The following is a 12707-nucleotide window of genomic DNA, read 5'->3' as shown; positions in this document are numbered from 1 at the left end:
GACTAATCAAATAAATGTAACTTTATTTGTATTTTTAAGTGTATTGAAATGTCAAATTCATATTTCAAGATTAAAAAACTAAGAAAAATTATTTAAAATAAATTACAGACTTTCTATTGATGGTTTCCAAAAAAGGGACATTTTACTATTAGGAAAACATTAGATTTTAAAATATATTTCTTGTTTTACTACTCTTATGGCATACATATTGTCTGTGACGGGGTGGTAAAAAAAGACTCCCTTGCCAGAATAAACTTGATAATATTATTAAGGATTTTGTGCCTGCAGGTGGGAAAATATGTTTTTTTTTGGAGGATTAACATAATATTTAAAGTTGTAAGTAAAAAAAAGTTTGTTCTTAATGAAAATGTGCACAATTGCAAAGTGGAAATGGCACACGTTTCGTAGAATGACTCATTTACCAACACGCGATGGGTAACTCGGGTAACTCGCAAAGCGCGGATCACTTGTTTTCCCATCACGATACCGAAATGAATTTAAATTTCATAAGTAAGAGTTGGGAAAACAGTTAAAATATTTCATAATGAAAGTTCATGGAAACAAATATTAAAGCGCAGGGCCGGCTCTAGCCCTTTGGTTGCCCTATGCTATGCGAGAATGAGTTTTGCCCGCCCCCCCTTCAATAGAGGGTATGCTTTGATGTAATTTTTCCACATGACGTGACCACCCTGGAACTCGCCTTGTTGAGTGGAAACTTTTAACAAAATGGTTGGTTTTCATAGGGGCTGCTGCGAAAAATGCCAGTGAAACTGACTATTATCAGCCTTAAATTTAATTTAGTTGGACTTGATAGCAGAGGTGAACAATACTTAGTTACATTAGTTAAATTTTCCAAGCATCTGTGCTTTATTAGGTTGTTTGTATTGGGAAAAATGTACTTCATTACATTCTAAAGCATATAATCATACTGTGTATTCTTTAATATTGCATATTATAATGTATTTAATACTTACATTAAAATTTCTACTTTTACTTGAGTAAAAGTACGTTAATGTACTTAAATATTAAATGTAAGACAAAAACTTGTATTTATGAAATGTAATAGAGTAAAAATTATGATAATATGCTTTGGAATGTATGTTTTATTTGCGTTGTGGTTGTTGCACATTTGCAACAAGTGTTATTGTTGGAGAAAATTATTTTATTACCATTTATGGATATGTTTCTTTATTACCAAATACTTTGCTTCTTCCTTATAGCAACATACTGTTCTTTTAATCTTAACACCTTTTTTTCTTTGCTATGTTTTATAAGAAACATTTCAGTATCGAGAGACCCAAATGTATTGTACTCTAAATTCTTGTATAGTAATGTTAGTCATAATTTTAACACCAGGCATGCATTAAAGGAATATTTCCTGCTTCCTGTTTCAAAAACTAATGCCAAGCAACGGACTGTAATGTATAGAGGAATGAAAATATGGAACGAATTGCCATCGGATATTACATGTTTTTTATCAAGTAAAATGAGGTTTAAAAAAGTTTTAAAGAATTATTTAATGGTACAGTATTCAATAAATTGCTGATTGTGATGTTTTGGATGAATATAGGGTTTGTATATTTAATTGTATTGTTTTTATTTAGTTTTTCTTTTTTTGGTCATGTATTAATGTAATGTAATGTAATGTAACTTTGTTTTTTACTTGTTGGACCCCAGGAAGAATAGCCACTACCTTGGTAATGGCTAATGGGGATCCAAATAAAACACCCCCCACCCTTTAAAGTTTTGGGGTGGTGGAAAGTTTTGCTTATCCAGTTAATGCACAGCCTTCACCCATAGTCTAGTTTAAGATGTTTATAGATTTGTGTGTACGTGTTACATTCATGACGCATGTTGTTTTTGACTTTGTGGGTGTCAACTCATCTAAATAAAATGAGCTTGCAGACAAAGAATCGGAGAGAGACAGCTTGAGCATTTCTTGAGAAGAAATCTCTCTGGTTCTTTCCCACGCGAGAATTAAACCTTTATTCTTGGTCTGACGTGTCCTAATTATTGTTAAGGTATAAGTTGAATAAACGTTTTGGTCCTTCGAGCCGGCTTCCAACATACCCGGAGATCAGCAGTGGAGGAGACAAGTCGAAGCCCGACGTCGGCCGAATTCAACTAGGAATTCAAAGAAAGTCCTGGGAGGTGAGAATTCCTCGCCAGGCCGGCACTTAGGTTTTCTCTGCTGATGATCCCGGATTGACAGAATTCGAAGCAAGACACAAATCAGGCGCAGTGAATTGGGTGAGTTGATTTTGTATTGTAACAAGACTAGGGGATCCTGAAGTATCACCCAAAAAGTAAACCCTGAAGTGTTTACTAATAGAATAGACCCTGAAGTGTTTGTTCTGTTGTCTTAGTTAAAGGGGATCCTGAAGTATCGCCCAGAAAGTAGACCCTGAAGTCTTTATTCTGTTTTTTTTTTTAAGGGAATCCTGAAGTATTGCCCTGTTGATAGTAAATCCTGAAATATTTACTGAGTGTTGTAAACCCAGAAGTGTTTACTGAGAAATTGCTGAGAATAAACCCTGAAGTGTTTATTCTGCTGTATTTTTGCTGTGTTTTTGCTGCGTTATTTGTTGTGTATATGTTTGTGATGTGCTCAGTGTGCTGGAAATCTAGCGGTGTTAACAAAATAGTTGTACGCTGAAGTAGGCTCATTGAGTGTTTTTTTTTATCTGTGAATAGAAAGTTGTATTGTTGCATTGTTGTATTGCATTTTGAATCCCCGGGGATCGCTAATTGTGTAATTTGTGATCGAATAATAAGTTATGATTCTGAATAATTTAGGATCGCTAATGATTTTAGATTGAGTAATAATTTATGATTGCTAATAATTTGTGACTGCGTGGATCGAGTAATAATTTGTGAAAATGAGAAATTGTTGTTGATGTTTTAAGAATGTAAACGGAGAGGCAGTACCTTATAATGATGCCAACTTACAAAACTTTTGAGCCCCTATATTGGAACACATGAGAACCATGTTTAAGAGAAAGGCTAACTATTGAGCTTTAGCAGAAGTTAAACAAAAAAGAAAGTGAACTGGTAGATGATTTTGCAGTGCGTTTTGAAAAATAATTAAAAGCGCATAGTGGCATTGTGTTTGCTGATATTCCAGAGGGTTCATATCAGTAGCAATGAAAAAAAAAATGCTCTGATGCAGGGTTACCGTTCACAAACATCTGGATTTATCAGAAAACACTTTGTAGCTTTTGACACTGCCAGCTTAACAGATTTAAAAAGCTGGGCGAGACATGTGGAAAAAATTTCACATGACAAAAAGAAGAAAAATCATTTCAAACTATTTGCATTTCAGGAATAGCAAAAATCAAAGATATTTATGACCCTGTAGTCATATCGCCAAAAATACCCTGTTAATTTGTTAGGAAGAAATTTGATGTATTAGTTTAATTTCTGGGAAAGGAGGCATGCAAGCTGCTTATTCTTCAAATAAAAACCCAGACAGCTATAACAGCTCTCAGTCAGAATATTATTACACTCTAGACGTGAGAAATTTAGAGGAAGCACAAGATCTTTTGCAAAAAGTTGCATTAAAAGAGGAAGTTCAGTGGACAATGAAAGCGAATGGTGCTTTCGATAAGATCAAACAAGAATTAGTTTCTTCCACTGTGTTTAGCTTTAATCGCACTAAACAATTTGTGCAAACCGTAGTTTGAAAAATGAAATTAAAGGCTTCCATGTTGTTACAAAAACATGGCACAACCTGTAGATTTTTTTTTTTTAAGAAGATAGATATGTTATGGTATATCAGCACTACCACCCTGTGTACAAGCAGTTTTTGCAGCAGCAATGGCTGTAGAAGTATCAGCTGAAATTATTTCACCATTTGACACTTTTAATTACACATGCTGTAGATATTTTACTTTTAAAAACTAAACTGAAGTTATTATCACCTGCTCGACATATGTCTTGTATGATCGTGCTAATCTCACAACCACACATTTCCATTTCAGAGGTGTAATATATTAAACCCAGCAATTTTAGGAGAACCTCATTGTTGTACTGAACTAACAGATCAATTGGTTTTGGCCAGACTGGATCTAAAAGACAAGCCATTAAAAAAAAGGAGAAGTGTGGTTTGTAGATGGTTCGTGTTATAAAGATAGCGCAGGCAAAACAAGATATGCTGTGGTTAGCTCAGATTGCTAAATACACATTCAGCACAAGCTGCAGAGAAAAATAGCTTTGAAAAAATCATGTCTTTTGGAAAAAGGCCAATCATTAACTGTACAAACAGTTGTTAGTCAGCCTTTTCAATTTTTGTTTAAAGCTTTTTTTTTTTTTTTTGGTTGGTTGTTTATTTGTTGTTTTTTAATTAGAAAAACAATGGGAACAGAGAGGTATGAAGACCTCTACGGGAAAGTCAATAACTCATAATTAATTGTTTGAGCCATGGGCTTTGCCCATGTCTCAACAGGGGGGAGTATAAAGTAATAGAGGAACATTTTATACGAGGAACATTTTATAATCTATGGATTTAATTCTTACTAAAACAATTTTTTTGTAAAGCATGTACTATATACATAAAGCATAATGCACAAGGAAATGTGAGACTACTGAGAGGTAAATTCCCGGAACCAGAATTCCCTTTTCAGAATGTTTGTATGGACTTCATTGAATTGAATCAGAGTGGTCCATACAAATACTGATGGCATTCCTGAGAAAATATATAGTGATACTGGTCCCCATTTTGTGAATGTGGTAATAAAACGTCTAGCCATAGCCCTAGACATCACTTTAAAGGATCATTGTGCATATCATCCACAAATTGCAGGACTGGTGGAATAAATAAATGTCACGGTAAAGAATAGGGAAAAAAATAAATGTATGGATGAAACGCTTAGGTTACTCACGTAACCCCGGTTCCCTGAAATAACGGGAACGAAGCATTGCGTCAGTTAGCTGACGCTATGGGGGAAACTCCTGTTTACTCCGTGACTGAAGCCTATTGGTTAACGTCTGTACAAAGTACAGACCAATGACGTTTGAACCCGCGCGCGGGAAGTACACGTCCTTATATAAGCGCGGTTTAAGCGTCAGGAGCTCATTATTATTCGACTGAAGCGCGCAGCCGAATACACTCGCTGCGTAGACGTTTGTAGCACGGCAAGTGACGCAATGCTTCGTTCCCGTTATTTCAGGGAACCGGGGTTACGTGAGTAACCTAAGCGTTCCCTTTCAATACGGTTCACTTCGCATTGCGTCAGTTAGCTGACGCTATGGGGGAACGTAATCCCATCACGCCGTGCATACACAACGTACAGAAGTGCCTTACCGGAGAGACACTGCGTGTGGCCCTATACCCGGCATATTCACAGCTTTAAGCAATGTGTAAGCACCATATAAAATGTTGACGCGCACACGGTGGGGTTTTAAACGCACCGGGGGCACATAACATAGCACAAGACGCCGAGATACCGAGCGCGCCGCGGGTGTGCGAGATAAGTAAATTCAGAGTCACGTTGGTGAGCTCGCTGAGCGCACCGTGGTGTACACATAAAACGCATGAGCGTGCATGATTGAGCCGAGAGAACCTGCGCTCGTAGGGCAGGGACGTCTAAGCTGTACAATCTGACAACGTAGACGGCGAAGACCAGCCGGCCGTGTAGCAGATATCAAATAGATACCCCTGTAGACCAAGTCCATGAAAAAGCCAAACTCTCACAGAGTGGGCTCTATATAGGACATAGCTCATAGAGGGGCGTGAGCCAGTGCGATGGTTTCAACGATCCATCTAAATAACCACTGTAAGCAACAGACATACATAGTGAGTGATCTGCGAAGCTCACGAACGGCCGATCTGACTATAATATGCGGCAGAACGGTTCGTAGCGTGGGATTATACAGATACCACAATAGTGTGAACCCAGGTGCGCCCTCGAGCGCATCGGGATGCATATAGGTAGTATTATAGTGCACAGATCGGTGAGCTGTCCAAGCGCGCCGTAAATGTGTATTGACTATAAATTGCACGGGCACAGGTGAACACTTGAATACATCGTGAATGCATATAGATGAATCAGAGTGTTATAATGCACAGGCCGGCAAGATTCTCAAGCGCGCCGTCATGTGTTCTGATAATAAGTTGTGCGCACACGGGTGAACCCTTCAGTGCACCGTGAATGCGTATAGATAAATCAATGCACAGAACGCGCCGTGAATGTGTACAGATATGATTGATGAACGTACGGTGGGCACTCAACGCACCGTGAACGTACACAGATGAACAACAATGTATGTATATGTCACAGCCGTGTATACAGATGAGCTTTTCCGAGCGCATCTTTAGTGTATACCGAAATGTTGTAGCGTGCATATGTGAGCTTCTCTAAGCGCACGGTGGACGCATATAATCAAAACCCATATCGTGCATACAGGTGAGCTTACGCGGCGCACCTTTAATGCAACAAACCTCACTAGTGCGCGAAGCAGGGATGTCGAAGCTGTAAACTGACAACGTGGACGGCGGGGACCAGCCGGCCGTGTCACAAATGTCAAATGAGAAACTTCTAAGACCATGCCCGAGGATCTAATCCATACATGGAGTAGACTTCATTGTCACGGGAGGTGATAACGTCAACGATCCATAAATAACCTGTATTGACAGGTGCGCTAGTGAGTGATCTGTGACGCCGATGAACAGCTGATCGTCTGATGTACGTCAGACGTATCTGTCATACAGGACCTTGGACAGTTCCAGAGCGCTGCGCCTCGGGCACCGTCCGCATCTGAGAAATGACAGACTTATGAATAAAGTGGATGGTCGGTCATAAAAGCGTGGTTCGCTGTTATCACCGCCACATATATATATATACGCAGGGGGAGAAAGCCGCCGTGGACGAGCCTCTGTAGTGAGAAGAAAGCTGTTCCACCTACAATTCGCGGGGGGAAGACTCTCGCTGTCACTAGACAGAATAGATCAGACTTTGCATAAGGACGCCTCGCGAAAGGGGTCCTAGCAGCTCGTGTCAACGTGTTATAAGGCACGTAATGTAGGTCGTGTCCCACGGATGCAATCTCTGCACGCCCATCGTAACGGGTTAATATGTCTGCATCTTGGTAGTTAAGCACGAGATGCGTATCACTCTGATTGAACATAGCTTATAAAGCGATGCAATGAGTTTATAAAGGAGATGACTCGCCAGCTTGTACAGGGGGCGAGATCTCAGTCTGGTTCGGTAAATAATGAAACCACCGTAGTTTGCCCGACCGCATTATCACAATAACATGGTCGAGAGTGCTGCAGTGCTAAAATCATCCCCTTAATGGACCGTATGTACAGTACAAGGTGATTGATATGAGACAAACGGGCGTTCCACGCGCCGAAGGCTGATTGCCGTCGTAAAGCGTGTTCAACCCACAGCAGATGCTGGCGATCTCGTAATGGTAGCACTTCATGCAGCTGTGTGTAACTTAAGCATGAGCTTCCCGGCCGTCAGCTCGGGGCGGGACCTTTGCTTAGTCAAACTGAAGTGGACTTATTAACAGAATGCCACGATATTCAGTTTTCTGAGGCTCGTTAGAGGGGTACGTGAGCCCGTCTTAAACGAGATGCCGCGCGTCTGTCTGTGCGCGCGCTTTGAGTTTTGAAACTTATTGTGGCGGGTAGCAAGCTCACTTCAGGTTGATATTACCCTTAATATCTCCGAGTATTGGAGCAGAGCGGAGGTGTGAGCGTCTTCGGATCCGCTGATATAAATCAGCTGTATGGCCGAAAAACGTCATAAACCGCTTGGCTGTAAGCCTTTGAGTAGCCGTCCGGAGAGGGCGCGATTCAAATGCTTGGAGCCATGGAGAGGTCTGAGGCTGCGTCTCTCTAGGAAGAGAGAATGACAGCCGTAAGACCGTGCTCGTTTGCGCCGTCAGCATCGTAGCGGAGAAACTGAGGTGGGCTGCGAGCGAATTTAGCAGAAAAGTGTTAGAGACACCGTACAGCCGTGGGGTGTCAATACACAGTATATGGCCAAACCGGGGTTTTTTCGGCAAGCGTCGATAGAATTATGGACAGCGGGCCGTGTGTGCGTATTACTGATTGCTTGTCAGTAAGGCGAGAAAGTGTTTAGAGACACCGTACAACCGTGGGGTGTCAATACACAGTATAGTAAGCACGGAAATTACTCTTTTTAGAGGAATTCAATACCGTTCGCCACTATAGTGAGGTCGCATAACCAACAGTATTACTCAGTATGTTTTGGATAAACAGCACACAGAAAACATTTCAGGGCAGTCCAGCCGAGGCGCGACTTAACCCCTCTTCAGACAGTTCTATGTCGACGCAGCTGTGCTGCGAAGACCAGAGCTCGGCCGTTCAGCTGCACGAGCCTCAGTAGTGACGGTGACCCAAACGGCTCACGGAGCAGAGCAGTATGTCTAGGTGGTTTAATGTCAGACTGAACCCATCGCAGAGAGGAAGTCTGCCGTGAGGCCCGCGGTTTTGCCGTTTATTAAAAAGGGCAGAAAAACCGGGTATATAAGAATGTACCAATATTCAGCGCACTGATATAGGACGGGACTGAATAAAGGGAGGTATTCGGGCCTCAGTATGTTAAACAAATTCGTTCTGCCTCTGATTCCGTCTAAACCAGAGAGAAATGACCGGGCAGACTAGTAGTGAGCTTTCCGAAGTGAGATAGACTCAGGCCGGTTAAGCTCTATAATAAGTGTTTTAGCGCTCAGATAGAGGCGTGTCCGCCTTATCGAGCAGACGAATGAGATCGCGCCGCCCCAGGGGGGAGGGGCATGAAGCTCTGTATTGACGAATAGTGAGCCGGTTAGCTCTATAATGAGTGTTCTTGATGCTCCAATAGCGGCGAATCCGCCCTATCGAGCAGACGAATGAGATCGCGCAGCTCCAGGAGGGGAGGGGCATGAAGCTCTGTAATCGTTGAACACTAGACAGCTGCATTTAGAGGCAGCGAGCCGTAAGACTGCGTGCTAACTACGCCGTTAAGAGATCTCACCACTGCGGGGAAAGGAGCGAGGGACTCCGCGAGCGTGGAGCACGAGTGGCTGTGCTATGACAGGAAACAGGGGCAGATCCGCCCGTGTTTGCTTGTCGTATGCATCTTTCTAGTTTTACGGTTCCCCCGCTTGTTCATCTCAACAAGAGAGGAACGGCAGAGGGGAGCAGCAACACAGACAGAACAGCCATGCGTCATATAAACGGTATCACCCGATGCACTCGGGGGATTCATATGTGTCAGAGATCTCGCCACTGAATGTGAGAGGAGCGAAGGGACTCTGTAAGCATGAACGGTTGCGATGTGACAGAACACAGGGGGGGTTAGTCCGTGTGTGCAGGTCTATGCATCCATCTAGTCTCATGGCTCGCCGTGTGTTCATCCCGGGGAGAGAGGAACAGCAGGGGGAGCACGAAACATGGATAAGACAACCGAAGCATATAAGCGCGGTCCCGGCGTGGGAGGTGCCAGACCGGTGACGCGCTCGGGGAAATTCATAGCAGGGAGGCTCACTCAAGCCGCTGTGCTGGACGCTATTACAACAGCGCCTGCTCTTTTAGCTTACAGCTTTATATTAAAAATATTGATCTTACCGGGCGGCCGCAGGGGAGACCTCGTCAGGCATGTGTCCACTGCACAGGGCTCGTACCACGGCAAGCGAAGGCTATCTTCGGTTCTCGGCCGGAAAGCGGCAGGGGAAGACGCTAGACCTGGATTCTGCTGTCTTCGGTTCTCAGCCGGAAAGGGCAGGGAAGACGCTAGGCCTGGACTCCGCTGCAGGGCTTTTGTCGACGGCGAGGTAAGGCTTCTTCTTCTTCGGAGCAGCGAGAGGTTCGCGCTGAAGGAGAAATTAATGAGCTCCTGACGCTTAAACCGCGCTTATATAAGGACGTGTACTTCCCGCGCGCGGGTTCAAACGTCATTGGTCTGTACTTTGTACAGACGTTAACCAATAGGCTTCAGTCACGGAGTAAACAGGAGTTTCCCCCATAGCGTCAGCTAACTGACGCAATGCGAAGTGAACCGTATTGAAAGGGAACTGTATTGATTTAGTGAAGTTATATATCAGAATAACTCTACCCTGAAATGACCTACTCCATAAGAGATCATTTTTGGAAGACAGTTTGGAATGTCCCTGTTAACCTCCCCTTTGCAGAAGAATGAAGAAGAATAAAACTTTAGTGATTATTTAAAAGCAATTTTCTCAAAATGAGAAGTGTTACAAGCAAACATACTGCCAGATTTTTTCCTCTCTCTGTCATACAGGAAGCAGCTGTCAAGCCAGGTGACTAAATCTTTATCAAAGTCATCAAACAAAAAAATTGGTAGCCAGAAGTGGGAAGGCCCTTATCAAGTTCTTATAACCACACCAACAGCAGTAAAGATTGCAGAACGACTTTCGTGGATACATCTCAGCCACATCAAGAAACAGTTGTTTGTTTCTATTCAGGACAGTGAAGTGAATCTGTTTATTTAATCTAGGTCAGAGAAAGTGTGGGTAAGTGAGTGGACCCGGAAGACTTTTTACTGTGTTTGTTATTTTCTTCCTCTGGAGTTAGGAAAGTTTTAATTCAGAAGATATTGTATGTAAGATTAGCTAGCACTGTCCTGACTTTATATAAAAATACCTAGAAAAGTAAAATGGCTGAATTTCAGAAAATATTCATCGTGATCCTTCAATCGTGCAGGTGTGTGAGACTCCACCTGGCTGGACGAAGCAAGAAGATTCTAAGAAGAAAGAGAAAGGCAAGTGACAGCAGATCAAAGAAGGAAAATTTCAGAACACCAACGAGATCAACATGTGGTATCGGTACGCAAAATATACTGCTTTGAGTAGAAATCACACAAACTGTTATGTCTGTTCGAAGATTACTAAGTCGGGAATGAATCCGCATGAAGTTCCTGAACCTGTGATAAATGTTTCTGGCTTGTTTCCTGAATGTCTGGTATCAGCTTATTCACCACAGTTTCTGAACATGACTTTGCAAAACCGCCTGCCACCTCCTGTGGATATTAAGAAGCTGACTTTTAAGAACTTTATGAGCCTACCGTTCAATGTTAGTGATAAAATGTACGGTCCAGTTCATGTTCCTCCGAGTGCACAGTTTATTTGTAAGAGAACACTGTGACTATGGGAGATGAGATTTATCTTGGAAAAGTGGCCAAACAGAACTGTCAGCGCATATTCACTCCTTGTACTAAAAAACAGACATGACATTTCAGACAATCCGAAGCGAACAGAGGAGTTGTGTGTACAAATTATTTCAACGCACCCGATGTCATGGGAACCACCCCGCAGATGAACTTTGTGTGGCTTTGGGGATTAGACATTTATTACCATCTTTCTACTGGGTGTAAAGGCCGATGTGCCCCACCCTACCAACAGATCACTCCTTCATCATCACCGCAAAGGAAGCTCAACATCGCACCAAAAGAGACGTCTTTCAGAGAACATGACCCCCTGTGGGGAACAGATGTACCCAACGATCACAAGCTGTGGACCAATGGTCAGAAAGTTGGCCTTGCTTTTTCCTTGGCTATGAACTGGAAAACTTATGTTGAGAATGGAAACCATTGACTATCGATTTGAGGTATTTCTTAGTAGCACCACAGCAGATATCAAAGAAGAACTAACAGCCCTACGCATGATGGACAGGTAATCAAACCGGCCATTAACAACCTCACCATGCTACGTGAAGCCGTTGAGAAAGACTATGTTACAGCTGATGGTGTCTCCAAATGGTTATTTGGAGGGTTGTCGGGTAAACGCCTTTTGAAAGTGTGTGTTGTTCCTGATTTGCATGTATCTGAGCTGTGTGTTACCCTGTGTTGTGAAATTAATGAGAAAAAATATTCATTCTACTCGGGCAACTCGGGTAACTCACAAAGCGCATATCACTTGTTTTCCCATCACGATACCAAAATAAATTTAAATTTCAGAAGTAAGAGGTGGGACAACAGTTAAAATATTTCATAATGAAAGTTCACGCAAACAAATATTAAAGCACAGGGCTGCCTCTAGCCCTTTGGTTGCCCTATGCGAGAATGAGCCCCCCCCCCCCTCTCAATAGAGGGTATGCATTGATGTAATTTTTCCACATGACGTGACCACCCTGGAACTCGCCTTGTTGAGTGAAAACTTTTAACAAAATGGCTGGTTTTCATAGCGGCTGCTGCGAAAATGCCAGTGAAACTGACTATTTTCAGCCTTAAATTGAATTTAGTCGGACTTGATAGCAGAGGTGGACAATACTTAGTTACATTACTTACATTTTCCAAGCATCTGTGCTTTATAAGGTTGTTTGTATTGGAAAAAATGTACTTAATTACATTCTAAAGCATATTTACTGTGTATTCTTTAATATTGCATATTAAATGTATTTAATACCTAATTACATTAAAATTGTGTACTTTTACTTGACTAAAAGTATGTTAATGTACTTAAATATTAAATGTAAGACAAAAACTTGTATTTATGAAATGTAATAGAGTAAAAATTATGATAATATGCTTTGGAATGTATGTTTTATTTGCGTTATGGTTGTTGCACATTTGCAACAAGTGTTACCTTAATCAAAGGAGCATGAAACTCTAAACATCTTAACATGCACAAAAAACTGGGCTTGATTTGGTTGTTCTAAAGGTGTGTAAAAAATACAGTTTAAAGAGCAATAAGGAAATCTTTTTTATATGAAAAAATAAATATCATTTTTTATTTAC

This window comes from Misgurnus anguillicaudatus, unplaced genomic scaffold (assembly GCF_027580225.2).
Source record: "Misgurnus anguillicaudatus unplaced genomic scaffold, ASM2758022v2 HiC_scaffold_27, whole genome shotgun sequence".
Lineage (NCBI taxonomy): Eukaryota > Metazoa > Chordata > Actinopteri > Cypriniformes > Cobitidae > Misgurnus > Misgurnus anguillicaudatus.
The sequence above is the reverse complement of the archived record's forward strand: the minus strand, read 5'-3'. Positions refer to the sequence as shown.